This window comes from Schistocerca serialis, chromosome 1 (genome assembly GCF_023864345.2).
Source record: "Schistocerca serialis cubense isolate TAMUIC-IGC-003099 chromosome 1, iqSchSeri2.2, whole genome shotgun sequence".
NCBI lineage: Eukaryota > Metazoa > Arthropoda > Insecta > Orthoptera > Acrididae > Schistocerca > Schistocerca serialis.
The window spans coordinates 571,385,462-571,409,658 of record NC_064638.1 but is presented as its reverse complement, the minus strand read 5'-3'; positions in this window follow the sequence as shown (position 1 = coordinate 571,409,658).

Sequence of the window (24,197 nt, the reverse complement as noted above, 5' to 3'; positions counted from 1 at the left end):
GTTTCCCGAACAGCCAGAATGAAGATATGTGCAACCGAGGTATCTACAAAATCATTCACCGACGGGACAAATGAGCAGCATTGTCCAGGGTTAAAATGTGGAGAACGATTAACACATCACGAAGTTTCGTGGTTGTAGCTTGATTTTTTTTTACATGATAGTTAAAACCTTGTTACTACCTCTCATATTTTTAGTTTGTAAATCAAATGGCAGATCTTCGGTGTATACTGCGGTTCTTCCCATAATGTAATTTCTAGAGTCAAGAGAGAATGCTAATCGTTCTGAGGCGGGACAAACAACAAACGCTATTGTGAAAGTAAAAATGCATACACTTAAAGTTAATAACAGATTCTAACAACACTTCGCACTCGGTAGGAACATGCGTTCTGTTAGATTTTCCCGTTCTGATGAAACTAGGCGCAGAAATCGCTGTAGAATAGCGATTACTTGGTGATGGTTGATCGTGTTAAAATGTAGCACAGTGGAATGAAATGTGTTGCAGTGCCAAGAAAATTAATCATACTTCGTATTATAAACAAATTTGGACTGCAGGTACTGAAATAGAGGATGCAAATATGCATCTGATATCATGCGGATGGTGCGTAATCGTCACACCACAAAACTTCCGCTTTCCAGCGGGATTTATCAGCTCGAACATAAAAGTAATTATAATTAAGGTCTGCATTCAATCAAGCAGTAAGGAATTTAAGTCTGAATTGACATTATTATTCGGAATTAAACTCAAACTGCGAACATGGAGTCCTTAAGTCCTTACACTTAACATGACAGAAGAAAGAGAAGAAATCAAGTGAAGTGCAAGAAGGACTCTTAGTCGACCTCCCTTCTTTTTTTACAAAGGAAGATCGAAAAATCTACTTTAATAATGGCTTTCAAACTCACCCGAGTTGACAACATCCCTTAGCAGTACCGACGTTTCTGTTTGGAATTGTTTTGTCTCCTTGAGCAACTCTGCTGATCATGGAATTAGACATAGAAACGCCGGTGCTGTTAAGTGGGGTGGTAATAACTCTGGCGAATTTGAAAGCTGTTCTTAAAGTGGAAAGAACTTTGGTGCTGGCCAGTATCACAGACATTTATATGAAATAGAGAATGGGGAAAGAAAGGAAACGGACGGATGGGAATTCGTGACTTCCAGCCGCACAATGCATTGTGGTAATGCAATGGCGAAAGTTGAAAATTTGTGCCGTACCGGGATTTAAACCGGATTTAGGGCTTTCCATGAGCAGTTGCCTTAACCACTTCGGCCATCCGGACAAGGTCCCTGACGACTCAAATTTCCAACTTACCGCACGTTGCAATGCAGTGTGCCTCGTTCATTGACTTCCTACTAGCAAATTATTGATTCCCATAGAAGATCGAACGGTATTAGTGCATCCGCACTGAAATAAACGTCAAAAAGCCGTCGCACTCTTACAGAAGTGAACATATATTTGATCGGAGATGTCCAACAGAACAGACACTACCCAGATATATACACTACTGGCCATTAAAATTGCTACACCACGAAGATGACGTGCTACAGACGCGAAATTTAACAGACATGAAGAAGATGCTGTGATATGCAAATGATTAGCTTTTCAGACCATTCACATAAGGTTGGCTCCGGTGGCGACACCTACAACGTGCTGACATGAGGAAAGTTTCCAACCGATTTCTCCTACACAAACAGCAGTTGACCGGCGTTGCCTGGTGAAACGTTGTTTTGATGCCTCGTGTAAGCAGGAGAAATGCGTACCATCACGTTTCCGACTTTGATAAAGGTCGGATTGTAGTCTATCGCGAGTGCGTTTTATCGTATCGCGACATTGCTGCTCGCGTTGGTCTAGATCCAATGACTGTTAGCAGAATATGGGATCGATGGGTTCAGGAGGGTAATACGGAACGCCGTGCTGGATTCCAACGGCCTTGTATCACTAGCAGTCGAGATGTCAGGCATCTTATCCGCATGGCTGTAACGGATCGTGCAGCCACGTCTCGATCCCTGAGTCAACAGATGGGGACGTTTGCACGAACAGTTCGACGGCGTTTGCAGCAGCATGGACTATCAGCTCGGAGACCATGGCTGCAGTTACCCTTGACGCTGTATCACAGACAGGAGCGCCTGCGATGGTGTACTCAACGACGAACCTGGGTGCACGAATGGCAAAACGTCATTTTTTCGGATGAATCCAGGTTCTGTTTACAGCATCCGTATTTAGCGACATCGTGGTGAACGCACATTGGAAGCCTGTATTCGTCATCGCCATACTGGCGTATCACCCGGCGTGATGGTATGGGGTGCCATTGGTATCACATCTCGGTCACCTCTTGTTCGCATTGACGGCACTTTGAACAGTGGACGTTACATTTCAGATGTGTTACGACCCGAGGCTCTACCCTCCATTCGATCCCTGCGAAACCCTACATTTCAGCAGGATAATGCACGACCGCATGTTGCAGGTCCTGTACGGGCCTTTTTGGATACAGAAAATGTTCGACTACTGCCCTGGCCAGCACATTTACAGTTCTCTCACCAATTGAAAACGTCTGTGTAATGGTGGCCAAGCAACTGGCTCGTCAAAATAAGCCAGTGACTACTCTTGATGAACCGTGGTACCGTGTTGAAGCTGCATGGGCAACTGTACCTGTACACGCCATCCAAGCTCTGTTTGACTCAATGCCCAGGCGTATCAAGGCCGTTAGTACGGCCAGAGATGGTTGTTCTGGGTACTGATTTCTCAGGATCTATGCACCCAAATTGCGTGAAAATGTTATAACATGTCAGTTCTAGTATAATACACTCCTGGAAATTGAAATAAGAACACCGTGAATTCATTGTCCCAGGAAGGGGAAACTTTATTGACACATTCCTGGGGTCAGATACATCACATGATCACACTGACAGAACCAGAGACACATAGACACAGGCAACAGAGCATGCACAATGTCGGCACTAGTACAGTGTATATCCACCTTTCGCAGCAATGCAGGCTGCTACTCTCCCATGGAGACGATCGTAGAGATGCTGGATGTAGTCCTGTGGAACGGCTTGCCATGCCATTTCCACATGGCGCCTCAGTTGGACCAGCGTTCGTGCTGGACGTGCAGACCGCGTGAGACGACGCTTCATCCAGTCCCAAACATGCTCAATGGGGGACAGATCCGGAGATCTTGCTGGCCAGGGTAGTTGACTTACACCTTCTAGAGCACGTTGGGTGGCACGGGATACATGCGGACGTGCATTGTCCTGTTGGAACAGCAAGTTCCCTTGCCGGTCTAGTAATGGTAGAACGATGGGTTCGATGACGGTTTGGATGTACCGTGCACCATTCAGTGTCCCGTCGACGATCACCAGTGGTGTACGGCCAGTGTAGGAGATCGCTCCCCACACCATGATGCCGGGTGTTGGCCCTGTGTGCCTCGGTCGTATGCAGTCCTGATTGTGGCGCTCACCTGCACGGCGCCAAACACGCATACGACCATCATTGGCACCAAGACAGAAGCGACTCTCATCGCTGAAGACGACACGTCTCCATTCGTCCCTCCATTCACGCCTGTCGCGACACCACTGGAGGCGGGCTGCACGATGTTGGGGCGTGAGCGGAAGACGGCCTAACGGTGTGCGGGACCGTAGCCCAGCCTCATGGAGACAGTTGCGAATGGTCCTCGCCGATACCCCAGGAGCAACAGTGTCCCTAATTTGCTGGGAAGTGGCGGTGCGGTCCCCTACGGCACTGCGTAGGATCCTACGGTCTTGGCGTGCATCCGTGCGTCGCTGCGGTCCGGTCCCAGGTCGACGGGCACGTGCACCTTCCGCCGACCACTGGCGACAACATCGATGTACTGTGGAGACCTCACGCCCCACGTGTTGAGCAATTCGGCGGTACGTCCACCCGGCCTCCCGCATGCCCACTATACGCCCTCGCTCAAAGTCCGTCAACTGCACATACGGTTCACGTCCACGCTGTCGCGGCATGCTACCAGTGTTAAAGACTGCGATGGAGCTCCGTATGCCACGGCAAACTGGCTGACACTGACGGCGGCGGTGCACAAATGCTGCGCAGCTAGCGCCATTCGACGGCCAACACCGCGGTTCCTGGTGTGTCCGCTGTGCCGTGCGTGTGATCATTGCTTGTACAGCCCTCTCGCAGTGTCCGGAGCAAGTATGGTGGGTCTGACACACCGGTGTCAATGTGTTCTTTTTTCCATTTCCAGGAGTGTATATTTGTCCAATGAATACCCGTCTATCATCTGCATTTATTCTTGGTGTTGCAGTTTTAACGGCCAGTAGTGTAGTATCACAGACAATGGAAAACGTATTTTATACGACGCATAAGATTTATCATTATGGCTTGCGGTTCTTGTGAGGTGTAGAGCCACTTGGGAATAAGTTTCGGCTCCATGAAAGGGGAGAGACGGTTATGTAATTGGTTTTGCGTGGATAGTAGAAGAGTGAAATCTGTTAGATGTTCTTTGTATTGCTAATGTTCTTCTCAGGTTTAAGAATAACAATTATTCAAGCCTTCCTCCATAATTTTGGAGCATCATTGAATTCCAGACCATATTGAAAAGTTACATTCTCCGTCTTCTTTTGTGCTGTTCCAAAGTCTTTGATGAGATCTTTGAGAATTTTATCTGGTTTTTGTGCCATACCTTGTCATTCTTGCACAGTCTGATGACATTGTTGATTTCCGGAGATAGTTTACTACGTAGCTTATTGTCTAATGTTTCGCAGAAGCATTGGTGATATGGTAAGAATTTTTATACTGACATTTATGACAGTTAACGGACTGTCTGACTGGGTGCCATATTGTATTGGATAGGTATTGGTGGACTCACTGTTAAAAAACTTTAAAAGTATCCGTGCTTTAGTATTGCCTCTTTAAGAATCCAAATTTTTATTTGCTCGAGCCAACAGTGCTTCCTCGTCAACACTGGTCAGTTATAAATTGTAGGTCCTCAGTTTCCTCTCAGTCTGTTCCTGATGATCCACTGCAGTCACAACACACAATATACACAACAAACGACACATTATTATTCCCAACAAATACTTCCAGACAGAAATTGTACAGTTACATCTCCAGCCGCTACCAAGTGACATTAATGGGTCAGAGACGTCAGATACAGTTGAATTGTTTTAAGAACATACTTATTTGTAATGTTTAATTAAATTCTATAATACAGACTGTTTCAAATAGAAACTAAAAAATCACATTTATTTGTACATTACACCTACTACTAAAATTTTAAATATCACTCTAATTAACGGATAATTAATTACTGATTAGACAAGTACACTACTGGCCATTAAAATTGCTACACCAAGAAGAAATGCAGATGATAAACGGGTATTCATTGGACAAATATATTATACTAGAAATGACATGTGATTACATTTTCACGCAATTTGGGTGCATAGATCCTGAGAAATCAGTACCCAGAACAACCACCTCTGGCCGTAATAACGGCCTTGATACGCCTGGGCATTGAGTCAAACAGAGCTTGGATGGCGTGTACAGGTACAGCTGCCCATGCAGCTTCAACACGATACCACAGTTCATTAAGAGTAGTGACTGGCGTATTGTGACGAGCCAGTTGCTCGGCCACCATTGACCAGACGTTGTCAATTGGTGAGACATCTGGAGAATGTGCTGACCAGGGCAGCAGTCGAACATTTTCTGTATCCAGAAAGGCCCGTACAGGACCTGTAACATGCGGTCATGCATTATCCTGCTGAAATGTAGGGTTTCGCAGGGATCGAATGAAGGGTAGAACCACGGGTCGTAACACATCTGAAATGTAACGTCCACTGTTCAAAGTGCCGTCAATGCGAACAAGAGGTGACCGAGACGTGTAACCAATGGCACCCCTTACCATCACGCCAGGTGATACTCCAGTATGGCGATGACGAATACACGCTTCCAATGTGCGTTCACCGCGATGTCGGCAAACACGGATGCGACCATCATGATGCTATAAACAGAACCTGGATTCATTCAAAAGAATGACGTTTTGCCATTCGTGCATCCATGTTCGTCGTTGAGTACACCATCGCAGGAGCTCCTGTGTGTGATGCAGCGTCAAGGGTAACCGCAGCCATGGTCTCCGAGCTGATAATCCATGCTGGTGTAAACGTCGTAGAACTGTTCGTGCAGATGGTTGTTGTTTTGCAAACGTCCCCATCTGTTGACTCAGGGATCGAGACGTGGCTGCACGATCCGTTACAGCCATGAGGATAAGACGCCTGTCATCTCTACTGCTAGTGATACGAGGCCGTTGGGATCCAGCACGGCGTGCTGTATTACCCTCCTGAACCCACCGACTCTATATTCTGCTAACAGTCATTGGATCTCGACCAACGCGAGCAGCAATGTCGCGATACGATAAACCGCAATCGGGATATGCTACAACAATCCGACCTTTATCAAAGTCGGAAACGTGATGGTACGCATTTCTCCTCCTTACACGAGGCATCACAACAACGTTTCACCAGGCAACGCCGGTCAACTGCTGTTTGTGTATGAGGAATCGGATGGAAACTTTCCTCATGTCAGCACGTTGTAGGTGTCGCCACCGGCGCCAACCTTGTGTGAATGCTCTGAAAAGCTAATCATTTGCATATCTTCTTCCTGTCGGTTAAATTTTGCGTCTGTAGCACGTCATCTCCGTGGTGTAGCAATTTTAATGGCCAGTAGTGTAGTTATCTTAATGTCACGAAAATCTTTTCCTCTGGCGATATGGCTTCCCATAAAACAGTGTCCTTTCTCTTCAGTTCATCTTGGCAGATCTTCACTAACTCGTCGAATGAACGTACATTCTCACAGAACTGAAAAAATTTATCATCCTAATAGAGTGCGAAATAACCCATTTATACCACGGCCAGCAATGAAAGGATGTATCCACACTTTCTTTGTCAGCGTTTTTTTTTATTTCGACGCCGTGCAGAAAGCACAGCTACTGCTTCTTCTACAACCATTTCGATACTGGACGCAGACGGAAGAACTCCCCCTGTGGCAGACATATCGGCAGACGGAGCGCGCAGCCGGCAGAGACGCCCTCAGACGAGCCGTGGCGTCCCCGTGCGGCGGGGCCCTATTACCTGACGCAGCCATGGCTGCCAACCAAAAACAAGTGCTCATCTCCTCCACCTCAAGTAACTGCATAAATGAAGCTGTGATTGAATTCAGCTTTACAACTACTGTCAAACAATCTCATTGACAATAGAGCATTTGATTATCAGTTCGATTCAGTAAATAAAGTGAAAGAAACATGGGTCGAAAGGACCTCTTTCAGGCTTGACTACATTAATCAAGTTCAAGTTGTTGTAGGCTGCAGCAGTAATACAGAGGTGAGCTAGATGCAGGTTCTGTAAGAGAATGGCGGTTGGTATGGGCCACTTAAGCCACCATTGGTATAAAACTATTGTTGTTATTTTAAAATGAGATATAACTGCATAAAACCTTCATCTGAACATTTGTTTTGGTGTAAATTGTGAAGAAAAGATTTCTAAAGGACACACAGCAAGATAAGATAGTCTAAGACTGACAACTCTAGATATTAATGAAAATGTTATGTAGTATGGGCCATACAGCAAAATATAAGTTTTAAAATAAAAAACGCGGCTTTGTAGTTCATAAACAAATGGAATCCATTTATATATCGAAAGCATAATATAATAAAAAATTAACGTAAAACGTAAATTTTGCAATGGGAAATAATATGTGGTCGTTTCACATGGTATCACTTAGGTAAACAATACCTATTTAATTTTCGTTGTTAGAAGTAAAGATCATACACCCAGTTCTCACATCTTTCACAATGGATCCAGTTTCCTTCGAAAAATTCCGCTGAAACAATGTTGCTTTGAAAAGCCCCATCTGAGATGTCATCGTTGATTGCTCATTCCCTATAACTGATTTAATCACCTGTGCAGTGTAGTTCTGGGAACATTAAAAGGATCGACAGTAGCCTTTTTAAGTCACTTGGCCTTCGAAAACACTTGAAACTTCTATCTTCATTGCAGTCACAGAACGCTCCCACTGACCCTCACCAACATGCATTTTCTTGAACTCTGGCATAGTGCACAAACAACAAAACAAAGAACATAGTTATGTGACCCATACCATCAGATTTCGATTTGGCTCATACTGCTCGACAGACATTGCACATTAAAGCATGGCCGGATTGAGTGAGTGGGATTCCATTATTACAATGCAATCCACATTAGACTATCTAAGTATTAATACTAGTATGATATTATTAATTCTTACCATCCACAGTACAAACGTATGGTGAAAATTACACTGATCATCAGCTTCGACACTCAAAATCAAATCAAATTTACTCAAAAGTTACATCACTCAAGTTCTAGCCAATAGCTGAATGAAGTCTTCACTTAATCCAAGAACTGTTTGCGTTCGCTGTCTAGCTGCAAACCTGAGAAACATGAAGTGGCCCATACTTCCTACTGTGAAAACTTGGATCAAGCCAGTCTTCGGACTTAAAACCATAACGACAGCAACGGTACTGCGAGAACTCTCGATCAGGAGACTCGTAACGGGATTTCAACTTTGTCGGTGTAAATACGAGTTCAGTGTCTGAAGGCACGTGCACACCTAGTGACAAATTCGTGCGACACATTGTATCGCGACAGTCGCTATACTCGTACAATGTCGCGCGTCCACACGTTTGAAGACAATTGCGCAACAGAAATCGAAACACGATGTCCCAAGAAATTGCTCTCTATTTGTGTAATTTACGCCTAACTAATTTAATATTATTGAAAAAGAAAACAAGCAAACGTAAACGTTACTGGAAGGAAATTCTATTTTTGAAAGGCATTACAGTTGCTATGAATCTTCTATAAGCATTAAAACTAGAAGACGGCATGAGTTTCAGAAATATTTTAGGAATGTGCCCAGCACATTTCGAAAACGTTCTGCAGAGGTTGGAGAACAGATTTCGAAATCATGTTGATTAATCGGGTTTCTACCGGTTATTTGCGTATTTCCTGCACTATATCTCAACTTCGTGATTCGCCGTCTTCTTCAGGTTCTGTCTAATACTGATTCCGAACGCTGTCCGCGTACTTTGTGGTTATTATCCGTTGTCAATATTGCTGAATTAAGTTCTGAGTGATGTCCCAGCTGTGCTAGATATTTTATCTTCCGATTGTCGCCATTTAACTCCTTCTGGGAGTTAGGACGTTCTGTTATGGTGGCGTGACGTGTTAGGCGATCCGTCCGAAGTCGTTGCCCCAAGGAGCGGCTGCAGTGTTATTTTCAGTCCGATGGAGCTCAAATTGCAGCTCGAGACACAGAAGAACGTCATCAGATATTGCGTCTGTTGTCTGAGGTACCATTTCATGTGCGTCCTTTGTTACGTGTGCTGGGCTGTTAATTCTAATTCCATTTTCGTACTTGTGTCCCTTGGGGTCTTGATGTTGCCTCCAATGCGTCTTCAGAAGATCGAGTACCGGTTTCCAAGCCGAACTCAGCTGGAAATCTGTGTCCCTGTCAATGAGATTCCCCATTATGTTAATCTCAATAGATTCTTTGATGGTGATGACTCAGTATCTCGATGTTTGTGTTAAAATCTTGCCATCATTATACTTCATAGAATGATTGAGTTCTAAACGATGTTCGGCAGTCTCAGTCTGGTGTACCTTTGGTGCACGCAGTTGAAATATCGTGCAGGAAAGACGCGAATAACCGTTAGAAACCAGATTAATCAACATGACAACGCCTCGCCTGAAGAATTATGTTAGATTTCGAAATATTCCATTACAATTATTAAAACCCATACATACAGTCAATCAGAGTAACTTTGCACCATATTTTTCCGTTTTTTAAAAATACTGGACACAAAATAAGCGATAAATCACTATAGACAATGTAGCATTTTGCATGTATAGTTACCCATTGCTTGGGAAAGTGAAAATGTTTACGAACTGTGCGCTAGTAGAGTAAAATTTCTATTTCAGTATAATGGTACAAATTTACACTTTCATTTAGGGTAAGTTTGACCATCTTAAAAAAATAGGATTTTTCCTACGTCGAATGTTCAGGGTAAATTTAGATCATGCCAGAAGAAAAGCAGTTGTTAGCCAGAAGTAAAAATAAACAGTGTTAATTCAGTATTACAGGTCTACTTTCAAATATCAGTACATTTGTATAGAAATGGCATTGTTCAACTTAAATTAGTCACCAGAAGCTGTCTTCAAAGCCAAACAATTTAAAGTATAGTCACAGGCGTGCGATCTTGTAAGAAAGTGGAAAGACAACTAAAATATTAACTAGAAGCCATAGAGGTAATAAAATAATGCAAGTAGGAGGAGCAGCCACAACATACCCTGACTGGCAAAAAGTTACTCTGATTGACTGTATTATAAATGCGAAGGTTTGTATGTCTTTATGTTTGTTACTCCTTCACGCTGAAACGGGCGGACGAATTTGGAAGAAATTTGGAATGGAATTAGCTTATACCCTGAATTAAGACGTAGGCTACTTTTAAAATGTGTTGTACAAGATATTTATTGATTTGAAGAATATAATGCGAAATATGGAACAATAATTACTAATAGGGAAAGCTAGTTACTCTTTTATTTTTGAAGTGCATCGTATACATTCCTCTCCTGTTCCTTATCTGTGTGAGCCGGCAAAAACTGTCATTTTGACCAATATGGGATCATCTACTTCATTTTGCCATTATGAAACCTCATAAAAATTTTGTCCTGGAAGGTTCGGCGTTGATTTTTTTTAAATATTACGAACGCCGACCTATCCAAACTTCTCTTTCCAGTAATTTGCGAGTGCTGTTCTATGGCACATCGCCGTTGCCAAAGATTAGGCTTTCCGATCTGGCCAGCGATTACCCGTCAAGAGCTACCCATATCTTTGGGTTTCAGTGTTTATGGTCAAGGCGTCAGCAGCCCCTCGACACTAGACCAACGACCTGCCTGTGGAGACGCCCTGTGGCTACGGCACAGTATTGTGATTTTATCGCACGGGACACGCCATTTGCGTGAGCATTCTGTCGTCCCGAGAAACCTCTGTATTCATATTCGCCAACTGGCGAGGGCAGAGCGAGTTTGCTGAACCGCATTCTCTCTCGAGTGTGGCTAGTTTTGTCAAAGAAGCACGCCGCGGTGAATGCGACACTGGACGGCTGCCCTCCGAACTCGAGTGCTCGGCACCAACCCCAGTAGATGTCCAGTCAGCTGCCAGGGCCGCTGAAGGCGAGCAACGCGAGTATCAACTGTAAGGGCCATGTTCTCACTCCCAATTAACTGCCAAAGTGAATTCAGCATGCACCTTAGAATTAAGAGGCGTAACAGGAAATCCTATACGATCGTCATCCACTTCAACGGCTCCTGCCTCGGGCATGGATGTGTGTGATGTCCTTAGATTAGTTAGGTTTAAGTAGTTCTAAGTCTAGGGGACTGATGACCTCAGATGTTAAGTCCCATAGTGCTCAGAGCCATTTGAACCATTTGAACCACTTCAACGGCTGGGTGCAGCTTGACGCGTTTCATCACCTTCCAGCCCGGTCCAGTTGAAAGAGATAGGCTGAGGTTGTCGTATGAACACTTATCCAAGTATGGCAAACTCAAGAAAATTTAAAATTTTGTACGACCACGTCCCTAACATGCTGCAGGAGGCTACGTGTGATAGGAAGTGCCGAACTGTGCCTTATGGCTTGATTTTCTTTATTATTGTTTGTGCCTTACGCACTGGCCAGGCCATCTTTTCCTGTCGATCGAAGTTGGTACAATTTTAACTTTCCGTAAAGATCTGAGCAAGGTATCAACAGAGCCACACACATGCCTAGCCCCTGGAGCTGGTTTCACAATGGACTCAACTGTGGAACACACACACTACAGCCTAGTGAGGGCGTAAAACCTCACGAGTGTACTCTTACTCACTCTCACCTATTCCAGGTAGAGATGACTTTCTCAAATAAGCACTTATTTCTCCATAAAATCAAAATACGTATTAGAAAATACAGCAATAGGGGAACATCATCAATAGTGCCATACTTTAACACATTTACACGAGCAATCCAAGAGGGCTCCATATTAATAGTGTACAAACATATGTAACTTTGTATCCCACCTGGAAGGCGGCGCGTGGGTCTGCTTCTGTAAACTGAACGGTAGGCCGAATGTAGGAAGCGAGTAGGAGCAGGTGAGGTAAAAATTTCGGTACTGCTTTTAACGTAAAAGTACATTTAATAGAGAATATTAGTCAATGACATATACGTAACTTCTGGTAAAGATGAGCACGTAGGTGCGAAGCCGGATGTATCAAAGCCAACACAGGCAAAATCTGTAGTGGCTCGCCCACTATGAAGATGAACCAATGTTGGTCGGTCGTCAGCTCGCAAACAAATGGGCTGAATCTGGAGCGGCGCTCGTAGAGCTGCACAGCGCCGGCTAGAAGGCGCTGTCGTCGGTGTCTGTCGCAGTGCCAACCTAAGAACTTGTACCTACAGTGTGGCATCGTAGCTGTCGATACATGTAAGACTCAAGAAAATTGCACTAAATTATGCAACGTCAGTTGCAGAAGGCGATGACCAAAGCAGAAGGCGATGACCAAAGTTACTGAGATACATTGGGTAAGACATCTGAAAACATCCAATATCAGAAAAGAAGGCGACGACCAGAATTACTGATTACTATAGATAAGATCTCGAGAAATCATCGTATAAGAAAATTCGTTAAATTACCCCACGTCAACCGCAAAGGGCGACAACCAAAATTATTGATTGAGTTTAAAGAAGGACGGTGAGAGGACTCATTCAAAATATAAAGACCTTTAAGTTTCTTATTGTAGTTGGCGTAGCGCGGGATTAGCCGAGCGGTCTCAGGCGCTGCAGTCATGAACTGTGCGGCTGATCCCGGCGGAGGTTCGAGTCCTCCCTCGGGCATGGGTGTGTGTGTTTGTCGTTAGGATAATTTAGGTTAAGTAGTGTGTAAGCTTAGGGATTGATGACCTTAGCAGTTAAGTCCCATAAGATTTCACACACATTTGAACATTTTTTGTAGTTGATGTAGTACTTAATTAGTGGCCATGATTTCAAGAGAAACACTACTTTTGCTAGAACTACCAAATGAAACACAGAACTTTCATAACCTGCAGGAAACATCATTAACATGATTAGAGACAAAATATACATTTTATGTCACGTGATAAGTACGTTCACAGATTCCGAAACTAATTATCGTATAAGACAGGTATAACTGAATATGGACACCAGTTAAATTACGAAGGACAACAACACATTACTTAATAGATACAGAATTGTTTGCAACATGTAAACGCACCGAAGATCTGTGCAGATGAAGTGACGCAAAACGTATGGCAGCTCTATCTTCTCAGGGCTCTGACACACGACACTCGCAATTGACGGTAATTAAATCTGGACACTTCTTTGGCGGGAAGGGGCGGGGTCTCTTCTGTAAAGGACTGCGTCCGCTGCGTCCGCAGAACACGAGAGAAACGTCGCGGAACTGTCCTGAAATGTGTCCTCCGGTTCATGTACCGCGACTTTGCGACTAGTGTGTATGTGCCTTTAACCACGGCGCCACATCTCGTTCGGTACATTCTCTCGAGCAGTCTGCAGTTTCCTACCGTGTCAACTAATAGACCGCGACCGTGTTAGCATTTTTAATCCTTTTTGGCTTATCCAGTTTTTCATGGTCTACGCTTCGACAGAATAATTTAACGAGATGCAGTATCTCTTAATCGTGCTGCCTTGTTCGCTGTAGCCAGTGCAACGGGCTCTTCTTCCAAAAAAGTGATGGGGATTCCGGGTTTACAGGCGGTCCAAGGGCGACAGGCCAGCGCTGCGTGGCGTCCACCTGGTCGACACAAACAAACGCAGCAGCTCCCATGGCCCGCCGATCTGCTTGTTAGCTGTGGCTCGTGGGCAGTGATAGTCATTTGTTTTTTCGTCACTCGTTTCCCTACTGCCTCCATTGTAACTGTTTCCCCATTCAACTCTGTTTGAATCTTTCTAGACAGAATACGGTATCTGATTACACTGTCCAACAATGAAAAAATTTCGGGTTCGGAAGTAGCTTATTCTTGTGTATTTCCACCTGCTGAATGCAAAAGTGACCGTAAAATGGCCGATTAGCTCTTGCTTTGAAAATACAATGATATATCATTTTTTTCTCGATCTACATTTTTAGTTTGGGGAAAACTAGGTTTTTGGATATTTTACCTGTGCTAAATGACAAAACCACCGTCTGTTTGTAGGATATAAGCATTATTACGGTTGCTGTGGCTGTGAGTTTCAAATTGTTTGCGTTTAGTCAGCGCAGAATTTCTGTGTTCCTGGTGCTTTTGAGGTGTAAAATTTGTCAAATGGTTCAAATGGCTCTGAGCACTATGGGACTTAGCTCTGAGCACTATGGGACTCAACTGCTGAGGTCATCAGTCCCCTAGAACTTAGAACTACTTAAACCTAACTAACCTAAGGACATCACACACATCCATGCCCGAGGCAGGATTTGAACCTGCGACCGTAGCAGTCGCGCGGTTCCGGACTGAAGCGCCAAGAACCGCTCGGCCATCGTGGCCGGCAAAATTTGTCAAGTCAAAACGCCACGAAAATGTGTAAAATCAAAGAAAATTTTTGTTTCATTTTGGTGAAGTAATATTTTCATCACAGAAATGTAATGTGACGTCACTTGTGAAAACGGCTTGTTAGCATTATTTTGGTATGAAGGCATGGGACCACAGAAAGTCACGGGCTTTGCATACATGTTGCAACTCTTATTCAGTTATAGCACGAGAATGGCTGAGAAATTTAAAAAAAGTAAAGAACAATCTCTGTGTTTTGAACCATACAGGTAACTGATATTTCTGATTGACTTCGCGTGTGACGGCTGGCTTGTCACCCTGAATAAGAGAGCAATGGTTCAATACCACAATCTTCCGTCTGCTGCTGGACCTATTCCCCGTTCAGGCGGTTTGCCAGTTCTTAGTCCACCCGAAAATTATGAGCTTTAAATGTAAGTTGAAGACCTTGTGCAAGAAGAAGAATCCGACAAGCCTTTCACAGCCCGTGAGACTGATTCTGATGAGAAAGGTAATAAATCGCATAGTTCCAGTCGAGCGGAACCGATTTTAGGAAGGAAAACAATCTCCTTCTTTCTTACGGCGTTAAAGGCTTATTGAAATATTTGAATTCGAATCATGATGCAACTGATTTCTCTTCCTAGGTTAGTTTGCAGTGGTCTCATAAAGACACATCATGATTCCCCCCTCAGACACAGTCAACTGCCGGGTATTCCTCCATCAATTTAGAGCTCTTAGAATGTAACTGTCATTTAAAAGTGTGAAATAGACTTTAGTGTTGTTGGCATATAGAATTAATAAAATGTATTGTTTTCTCTTAATTTGTTAAAATACTTCCACATAGTCTGTATCGCAGAAGGTTGAAGTAATAATTTTATTTCTTTGTCATATTCGTTTGATTTATGAGGTGAATAAAACTACCATCTTTTTTTGTTGGGCAGTGGTGTAAGAGACGGAAAGTCTTGAAACAGGTCAGCGATGATAGTACTCTTATATAATGGAAGAACTGTCTATATGCCACAACAACTTTAAATAACATCTTCAGGGAGGCTTCCATTATCAGATTCTGCCTTTATGCCTTATTTTTTAAGACAGAAGGCCTAACTGGAGATGGCAGTCTGTCAAACTCTTAATTTACTGCCAATATGGACAAAGTTCTGACACTGTACGATGACGATACTGCCTGAATCTTGAAGCACCAAACGAACATTCGCTGGAGGTTATAATGTTGACATTGTGGGTTATTCATTCGCGCGGGCGTGCCTTTTTCTAGTCAGTGAGTCAGTTTGACTCCAGTGGAGTCCGTCGGTTTCAGGCAGTTGAAAGCAGCGAAGTTAAGTGGAGCAGTAATTGTTATTAAGTGTCGGCATAACGTAGACGATATGTAGAACATGAGAACGTGATGAAAGGAAACGGCAATTAATTAGTGTTACGTACGAAGACACTGTAAAATTTAGTAAGGAAGTAGCATTGTGATTAAGGGTGACACAGGTAATTAAGGTCAACAACAGCGCGCGAGAGTGAGAAACGGAAACTTGTCAAGCCCTATCATAAACGTTCCTGGCTCAGCGACGTATAAACTGGTGAAAAACTTGTCCCCTCTGCTTCAGTCGCACGTGAGAAAGACCGACACTTATGTAAAGGACTCGGGACACCTCACTGAAAAGTTGAAAAAACAAAAACGACGTGCTGGTCATCCTTGGTGTTCTTTTTCTATCTGGCAAAGAGTCCCTCAGTAACTCTCTGTAGCAAATCGGTTCCATTTTGTCGCGATACGAAATAAAACCATTTTATGCACGTCTTACGATAAGCTACGTTTTCTGGAATGGTGATTTCTTCATGTAACATTTCGAAAGATAGGGGCTGGACTTGGCATCTTGTAAACCTAACGTGTAGTACATGTGCGTCAACGAAATCTTCGTCGTGCAGAGTCATCTTGAGGAACAGGTCAACGACTTACTAAGATATCCGGAACAGTCTCCACGTCAACATTAAACTGTCTGTGAAGGTGGAGAACGGATTAACAGCTCCTTTTTTAAGATAGCCTGGCTGAGGAACCACAGCAGAGCCACAGCGTGTATCGAAAACCGGCAATCACGGGCTGATACCTGCACAAACTTTCGAATCATAAAGCAAGCCACAAAAGAGATATGATTAATACGCTCGAAAAGCGCCAAGATGAATATGTGAGTCGCAATACCTCTGACGCGAGATGCAACGCCTGGAATGACGCCCAGAATCGGCCGTATATTGCACAAACACGGCGTAAAAACTATACAGGGTGATTCAAAACGTTGTCGTTAACTGAAGAAGCTGATTGAGAAGTCGAAACACTGTAACTTGCGAATATGAATTTATGGTCTTGGATGAAATCCTTTCCAGTAAAAGCTTTGGGATGATTTGAACAATTAAGTCAAGCACTGCTCACATGCCAGTATACCAGGCATTGGATCGAAAGGGAATGTCCACTTGGCAAGGGCACCCCGCTCCCCGGATCTGCGAGGGACGTTCAGCAAGTGAAACAACATATAGAAGATTGCAGAATGTCTACGGAGACCTGGCAGTCAGCAAAAGCACGATGAGTCATTGGGCGAGGCGTCTCTTATCATAGAAATAATGTCGCACAAACCTGTCCGATCTTCCGGGTGCCGGCCGGCCGCGCGCAACTGTGGCACCTGGAATGTTGGAACGTGTGGACACTCTCATTATAGATGATCGACGGATTACAACCAAATGCCTCGCTGTGAAACTAGACGTCTCAGTTGGTGAGGAGGACACGGTCGTCCACCAGTTGGGGTACTCAAAGCTCAGTGCCTGCTGCGTTTCTCGCTGCCTAACGGAAGACCAGGAAGGTGGCGAACGCCGTCTCATTAAACGAAGATTATGTTGAAAAAGACCATGTGTGAGGAGCAGCTGAGTTGCTTGCGCGTTACGAGGTTGATTCTGACAATTTTTTGTCGAACATCGTCACAGGTGATGAAACATGGGGTCATGACTTCGAACTAGAAATAAAAAAACGAAGCATGTAGTGGCGACACATCGCTTCTCCGAAGAAAAAGTTCAGAGAGGCACACTCAGCCAGTAAACAGCGACAGCCTTCTGCAATAGTGAAGGGGTTATTCTGTTTGATTTCCTCCCTCGTGGTGCAACGATTGACTCTGAAGTTTATCGTGCTACGCTCAAGAAGTTGAAGAAACGATTTCAGCGTGTTCGTCGCCACAAAAATGCAAACGAATTTGTCCTTCTCCATGGCAACACAAACCCCCACACACGTCTGCGCACCCGAAAGGAGCTCACAAAACCTGATGGGGCTGTTCTTCCTCATCCACCCTGTGGGTGGATCTCGCACCTTCCGACGTCCATCTGTTTGGCCCAATGAAGGATGCACTCAGCGGTAATGTTACGTGGATGATAGGGAGGTTATCGATACAGACATTGGCTCGGACGTCGACCAGTAGAGTGGTACTAAGCAGGTATATAGGCCCTCCCAGTAAGGTGCCGTAAAGCCGTCGCACTAAACGAAGATTATGTTGGAAAATAGAGTTTGATGGCGAAGAGAATTGGGAATAACAGTATGTATTGGAATCCTGAATAAAACTAACTTGCTTTCAGAAAAAAAGATGTTGCACTGGCTATTGAACGCCACTCGCAACACCTCCTGATTTTTTAAAATTTAGTTTTCTTTCATTTATTTTTTAAAATTTCTTTTTGCGTGGAGTGTGTGTGTGTGGGGGGGGGGGGGGGGGGGGGAAATCAGACTTTTCGCCAGGAAACTTGCAGCATCTGATGAGGTTCATGCCATACCTTGTGTACTTGGTACAGTGCAACAGAATTTTCTATGAAAGCGTTATGCCTGCATTGAATGTAGTAAGCGCCATTTTTGACACCTTCTGTAACGTCTATATTTGTTCAGTAAACAGTGCATTATCTTCGCTGAACGCATGCATTGACTGCTTTTGTTCCAGACATTCTAAAGCGTTCACTGGCTGAGGGAGATGATGAGTTCCTATTCAGAAGTTCCTGTACTTCGACTCATCTATCAGCTCCTTCAATTTCTGCTTAACTTTTTGAATCATCCTGTATACAAACTGACAAAGAGGATGGGAGAGTGTTTCAGACTGGCGAGGAACAAAAGAAATTCACTCACAGTGTCGGGAGTATACCGCTTACGTGTACATGTAGAAAACCCTTACTCGGAATGACACAAGGATCCGTCAGATTGGTGATCTTTTACAGAAGCTAGAAATTTAGCGCGGACTTCAATGCGAGATGCTTATAACAGTTTTCACAACGAAACTTTGTCTCGAAACCTGGCAGAAAATCCAAAGAGATTCTGGTCGTATGTGAAGTATGTTAGCGGCAAGAAGCAATCAGTGCCATCTCTGCCCGATAGCAATAGAGATACGATCGAAGACAGTGCTGCCAAAGCAGAGTTACTACACACAGCCTTCCGAAATGCCTTCACAAAAGAAGAAGAAGTAAATATTCCAGAATTCAAATCGAGAACAGCTGCCAACATGAAAAACGTAGAAGTAAATATCCTCGGAGTAATGAAGCAACTTAAATCAATTAATAAAAGCAAGTCTTCTGGTCAAGACTGTATACCAATTAGGTTCCTTTCGGAGCATGCTGATGCATTAGCTCCATACTTAACATATACAACCGTTCGCTCGACGAAAGATACGTACCCAAAGACTGGAAAGCTGTACAGGTCACGCCAATATTCAAGAAAGGTAGTAGGAGTAATCCACTAAATTACAGGCCCATATCATTAACGTCGATATGCAGCAGAATTTTGGAACATATATTGTGTTCGAACATTATGAACTACCTCGAAGAAAACGGTCTATTGACACACAGTCAACATGGGTTTAGAAAACATCGTTCCTGTGAAACACAACTAGCTCTTTATTCACATGAAGTGTTGAATGCTATTGACAAGAGATTTCAGACCGATTCCTTATTTCTGGATTTCCGGAAGGCTTTTGACACGGTACCACACAAGCAGCTCGTAATGAAATTGCGTGTTTATGGAATATCGTCTCAATTATGTGACTGGGTTCGTTATTTCCTGTCAGAGGTCACAGTTCGTAGTAATTGACAGGAAGTCATCGAATAAAACAGAAGTGATTTCAGGCGTTCCCCAAGGTAGTGTTAAAGGCCCTTTGTTCTTCTTTATCTATATAAACGACTTGGGAGACAATCTGAGCAGCCGTCTTAGGTTGTTTGCAAATGACGACTACTCAAGTCATCAGAAGATCAAAACAAACTGCAAAACGATTTAGAAAAGATATCTGAATGGTGCGAAAAGTGGCAGTTGACACTAAATAACGAAAAGTGTGAGGTCATCCACATGAATGCTAAAAGGAAGTCGTTAAACTTCGGTTACACGATAAATCAGTCTAATCTAAAAGCCGTAAATTCAACTAAATACCTCGGTATTACAATTACGAACAACTTAAATTGGGAGGAACTCATAGATTATGTTGTGCGGAAGGCTAACCAAAGACTGCGTTTTATTGGCAGAACACTTAGAAAATGTAAAAGACCTGCTAAGGAGACTGCCTACACAACGCTTGTCCGTCCTCTTTTAGAATACTGCTGCGCGGTGTGGGATCCTTACTAGATAGGACTGATGGAGTACATCGAAAAAGTTCAAAGAAAGGCAGCACGTTTTGTATTATCGCGAAATATGGGAGAGAATGTCACAGAAATTATACAGGATTTGGGCTGGACTCATTAAAAGAAAGGCGTTTTTCGTTGCGACAGAATCTTCTCACGAAATTCCAATCACCAACTTTCTCCTCCGAATGGGAAAATATGTTGTTGACACCGACCTACATAGGGAGGCACGATCACCACGATAAAATAAGGGAAATCAGAGCTCGTACGGAAAGATATGGGTATTCATTCGTTCCGCGCGCTATACGAGATTGGAATAATAGAGAAATGTGAAGGTAGTTCGATGAACCCTTTGGCAGGCACTTAAATGTGATTTGTAGAGTATCCATGTAGATGTAGAAACGGTACTAGAGAGAAATCGATCGTGGCACAACGAGCACATAATAAATTTCGCGGACACCCAATTTCTCTCTATAGATAAGAGCTAGCTCGCCGTTTGTTTTGGGAAGTCATCAAATTTCGCAAACATGACAGTAGTTTGACAAGGAGAAAGAAAGCCTTGAGATAAATAGATGTAGGATTCCCTTTCTGCAGTGAACGACCCTCGCAGGTAACAAGCAGAGAACCACATCGGTAATGACCCGGAAAAGACCGTCTGATATTGGCACGACAGGTACATACGGGTTGGCTCAGCTGCCCCTACCTATGGCTTTTATGCAACCTGCAAGATTTTCTCATTCTCTCAAAATACGCAAACTATTACTTCTAAAGAAAAAATGAACAGGACCTTATTGTAGGAAATGTAATGTCATTAAGTTTTGTACTTGGATACTTTTACGCTAGAGGCTGTAGTTTCCGAATTATTCAAGAAAAACGTACAAAACTGACATTGAAACGCGTTTTGCTTGAATAACTTGTAAACTGTTGCCTCCAGCGAAAATATATCCGAGTACAAAATTTAGAGACATTTAATTTCCAACAAAAAGGTCCTGTTCATTCATTCTGCAGGACTAATAGTCTGCACTCAGCGAGCGAGAGATTACGAAAATCTCCCGTGTTGTTGTTGAAGGCATTGCCGGTTGCATAAAACCCGCAGAGAGACGCAGCTGTATCATCCTCTAGGATCTCTGGCCACGGGCTCATCTCAAAGCCCACTTTACAATTGTGTCTGCACATCTCTAGTCTGCCACCAGTAATGGAGGATGAATCTTTGACAGTGCCAGCCGCCACTCTCGATGGCGCAATGTCATAAAAAAAGTTAAACAAATGACGGCCGAAAGCCAACAGGCAATATGTTGTCGTATAATGTTCCATCTAGAACCTGTGGTTTTTATAGCATGTACACTCCTGGAAATTGAAATAAGAACACCGTGAATTCATAGTCCCAGGAAGGGGAAACTTTATTGACACATTCCTGGGGTCAGATACATCACATGATCACACTGACAGAACCACAGGCACATAGACACAGGCAACAGAGCATGCACAATGTCGGCACTAGTACAGTGTATATCCACCTTTCGCAGCAATGCAGGCTGCTATTCTCCCATGGAGACGATCGTAGAGATGCTGGATGTAGTCCCGTGGAACGGCTTGCCATGCCATTTCCACCTGGCGCCTCAGTTGGACCAGCGTTCGTGCTGGACGTGCAGACCGCGTGAGACGACGCTTCATCCAGTCCCAAACATGCTCAATGGGGGACAGATCCGGAGATCTTGCTGGCCAGAGTAGTTGACTTACACCTTCTAGAGCACGTTGGGTGGCACGGGATACATGCGGACGTGCATTGTCCTGTTGGAACAGCAAGTTCCCTTGCCGGTCTAGGAATGGTAGAACGATGGGTTCGATGACGGTTTGGATGTACCGTGCACTATTCAGTGTCCCCTCGACGATCACCAGTGGTGTACGGCCAGTGTAGGAGATCGCTCCCCACACCGTGATGCCGGGTGTTGGCCCTGTGTGCCTCGGTCGTATGCAGTCCTGATTGTGGCGCTCACCTGCACGGCGCCAAACACGCATACGACAATCATTGGCACCAAGGCAGAAGCGACTCTCATCGCTGAAGACGACACGTCTCCATTCGTCCCTCCATTCACGCCTGTCGCGACACCACTGGAGGCGGGCTGCACGATGTTGGGGCGTGAGCGGAAGACGGCCTAACGGTGTGCGGGACCGTAGCCCAGCTTCATGGAGACGGTTGCGAATGGTCCTCGCCGATACCCCAGGAGCAACAGTGTCCCTAATTTGCTGGGAAGTGGCGTTGCGGTCCCCTACGGCACTGGGTAGGATCCTACGGTCTTGGCGTGCATCCGTGCGTGGCTGGGGTCTGGTCCCAGGTCGACGGGCACCTTCCGCCGACCACTGGTGACAACATCGATGTACGTGGAGACCTCACGCCCCATGTGTTGAGCAATTCGGCGGTACGTCCACCCGGCCTCCCGCATGCCCACTATACGCCCTCGCTCAAAGTCCGTCAACTGCACATACGGTTCACGTCCACGCTGTCGCGGCATGCTACCAGTGTTAAAGACTGCGATGGAGCTCCGTATGCCACGGCAAACTGACTGACACTGACGGCGGCGGTGCACAAATGCTGCGCAGCTAGCGCCATTCGACGGCCAACACCGCGGTTCCTGGTGTGTCCGCTGTGCCGTGCGTGTGATCATTGGTTGTACAGCCCTCTCGCAGTGTCCGGAGCAAGTATGGTGGGTCTGACACACCGGTGTCAATGTGTTCTTTTTTCCATTTCCAGGAGTGTATTTAAATCAAAATGAGCAGTAACTACACTCATGCTCATAAATAAAGGATAATTGCACAATGTGGTGCCACACAAAGTGGCACTACACAAAATTGGCGCTAATAGCAAAGGCACATTGGGAACACACACGACACAGATCTGTAAGTCCACGGTATTGGTGATAAGTTGAGAAAACCGTCCCGAAACACATGTGCTACAAAACGCCACTGTTTCCTGCGCATGTACCCCGACATCAATATGGGATATGATCACCATGCACACGTACATAGGCCGCACAAGGGGTTGGCATACTCTGGATCAGGTGGTCGAGCAGCTGTTGGAGTATAGTCTCTCATTCTTGCACCAGTGCCTATCGGAGCTCCTGAAGCGCCCTAGGGGTTTGAAGACGTGCAGCGATACATCGACCGCTGGCCGGTGTGACCGTGCGGTTCTAGGCGCTTCAGTATGGAACGGCGTGACCGCTACGGTCGCAGGTTCGAATCCTGCCTCGGGCATGGATGTGTGTGATGTCCTTAGGTTAGTTAGGTTTAACTAGTTCTAAGTTCTAGGGGACTGATGACCACAGATGTTAAGTCCCATAGTGCTCAGAGCTATTTGATACATCGACCGAGAGCATTCCAGACGTGCTCGTTAGGGTTTAGGTCTGGCGAACAGGCAGGCCACTCCATTCGCCTGGTATCTCCTGTTTAAAGGTACTCCTCCACGATGGAAACTCGGTGGGGCCGTGCGTTATAATCCTTCAGGAGGAAGGTGGGACCCACTGCACCCCTGAAAAGGCGGACATACTGGTGCAAAATGACGTCCCGAAACACCTGACCTGTTACAGTTCCTCTGTCAGAGGCATGCAGGGATGTACGTGCACCAATCATTATCCCTCTCCACACCATCAAACCAAGGCCTCCATACAGAGGTCCATTTCAAGGACATTAAGGGGTTGGTACCTGGTTCCTGGTTCACGTCAGATGAAAACCCGGCGAGAATCACTGTTCAGACTATGCCTGGACTCGTCCGTGAACATAACCTGGAACCATTGTTCCAATGACCATGCACTGTGTACTTGATACCAAGCTTTACGGCTCTCCTGTGACCAAGGGTCAGTGGAATGCACCTTGCAGGTCTCCGGGCGAATAAAGGCATGTCTGTTTAGTCATCTGTAGACTGTGTGTCTGGAGACAACCGTTCCAGTGGCTGCGCTAAGGTCCCGAGCAAGGCTACCTGCAGTACTCCATGGC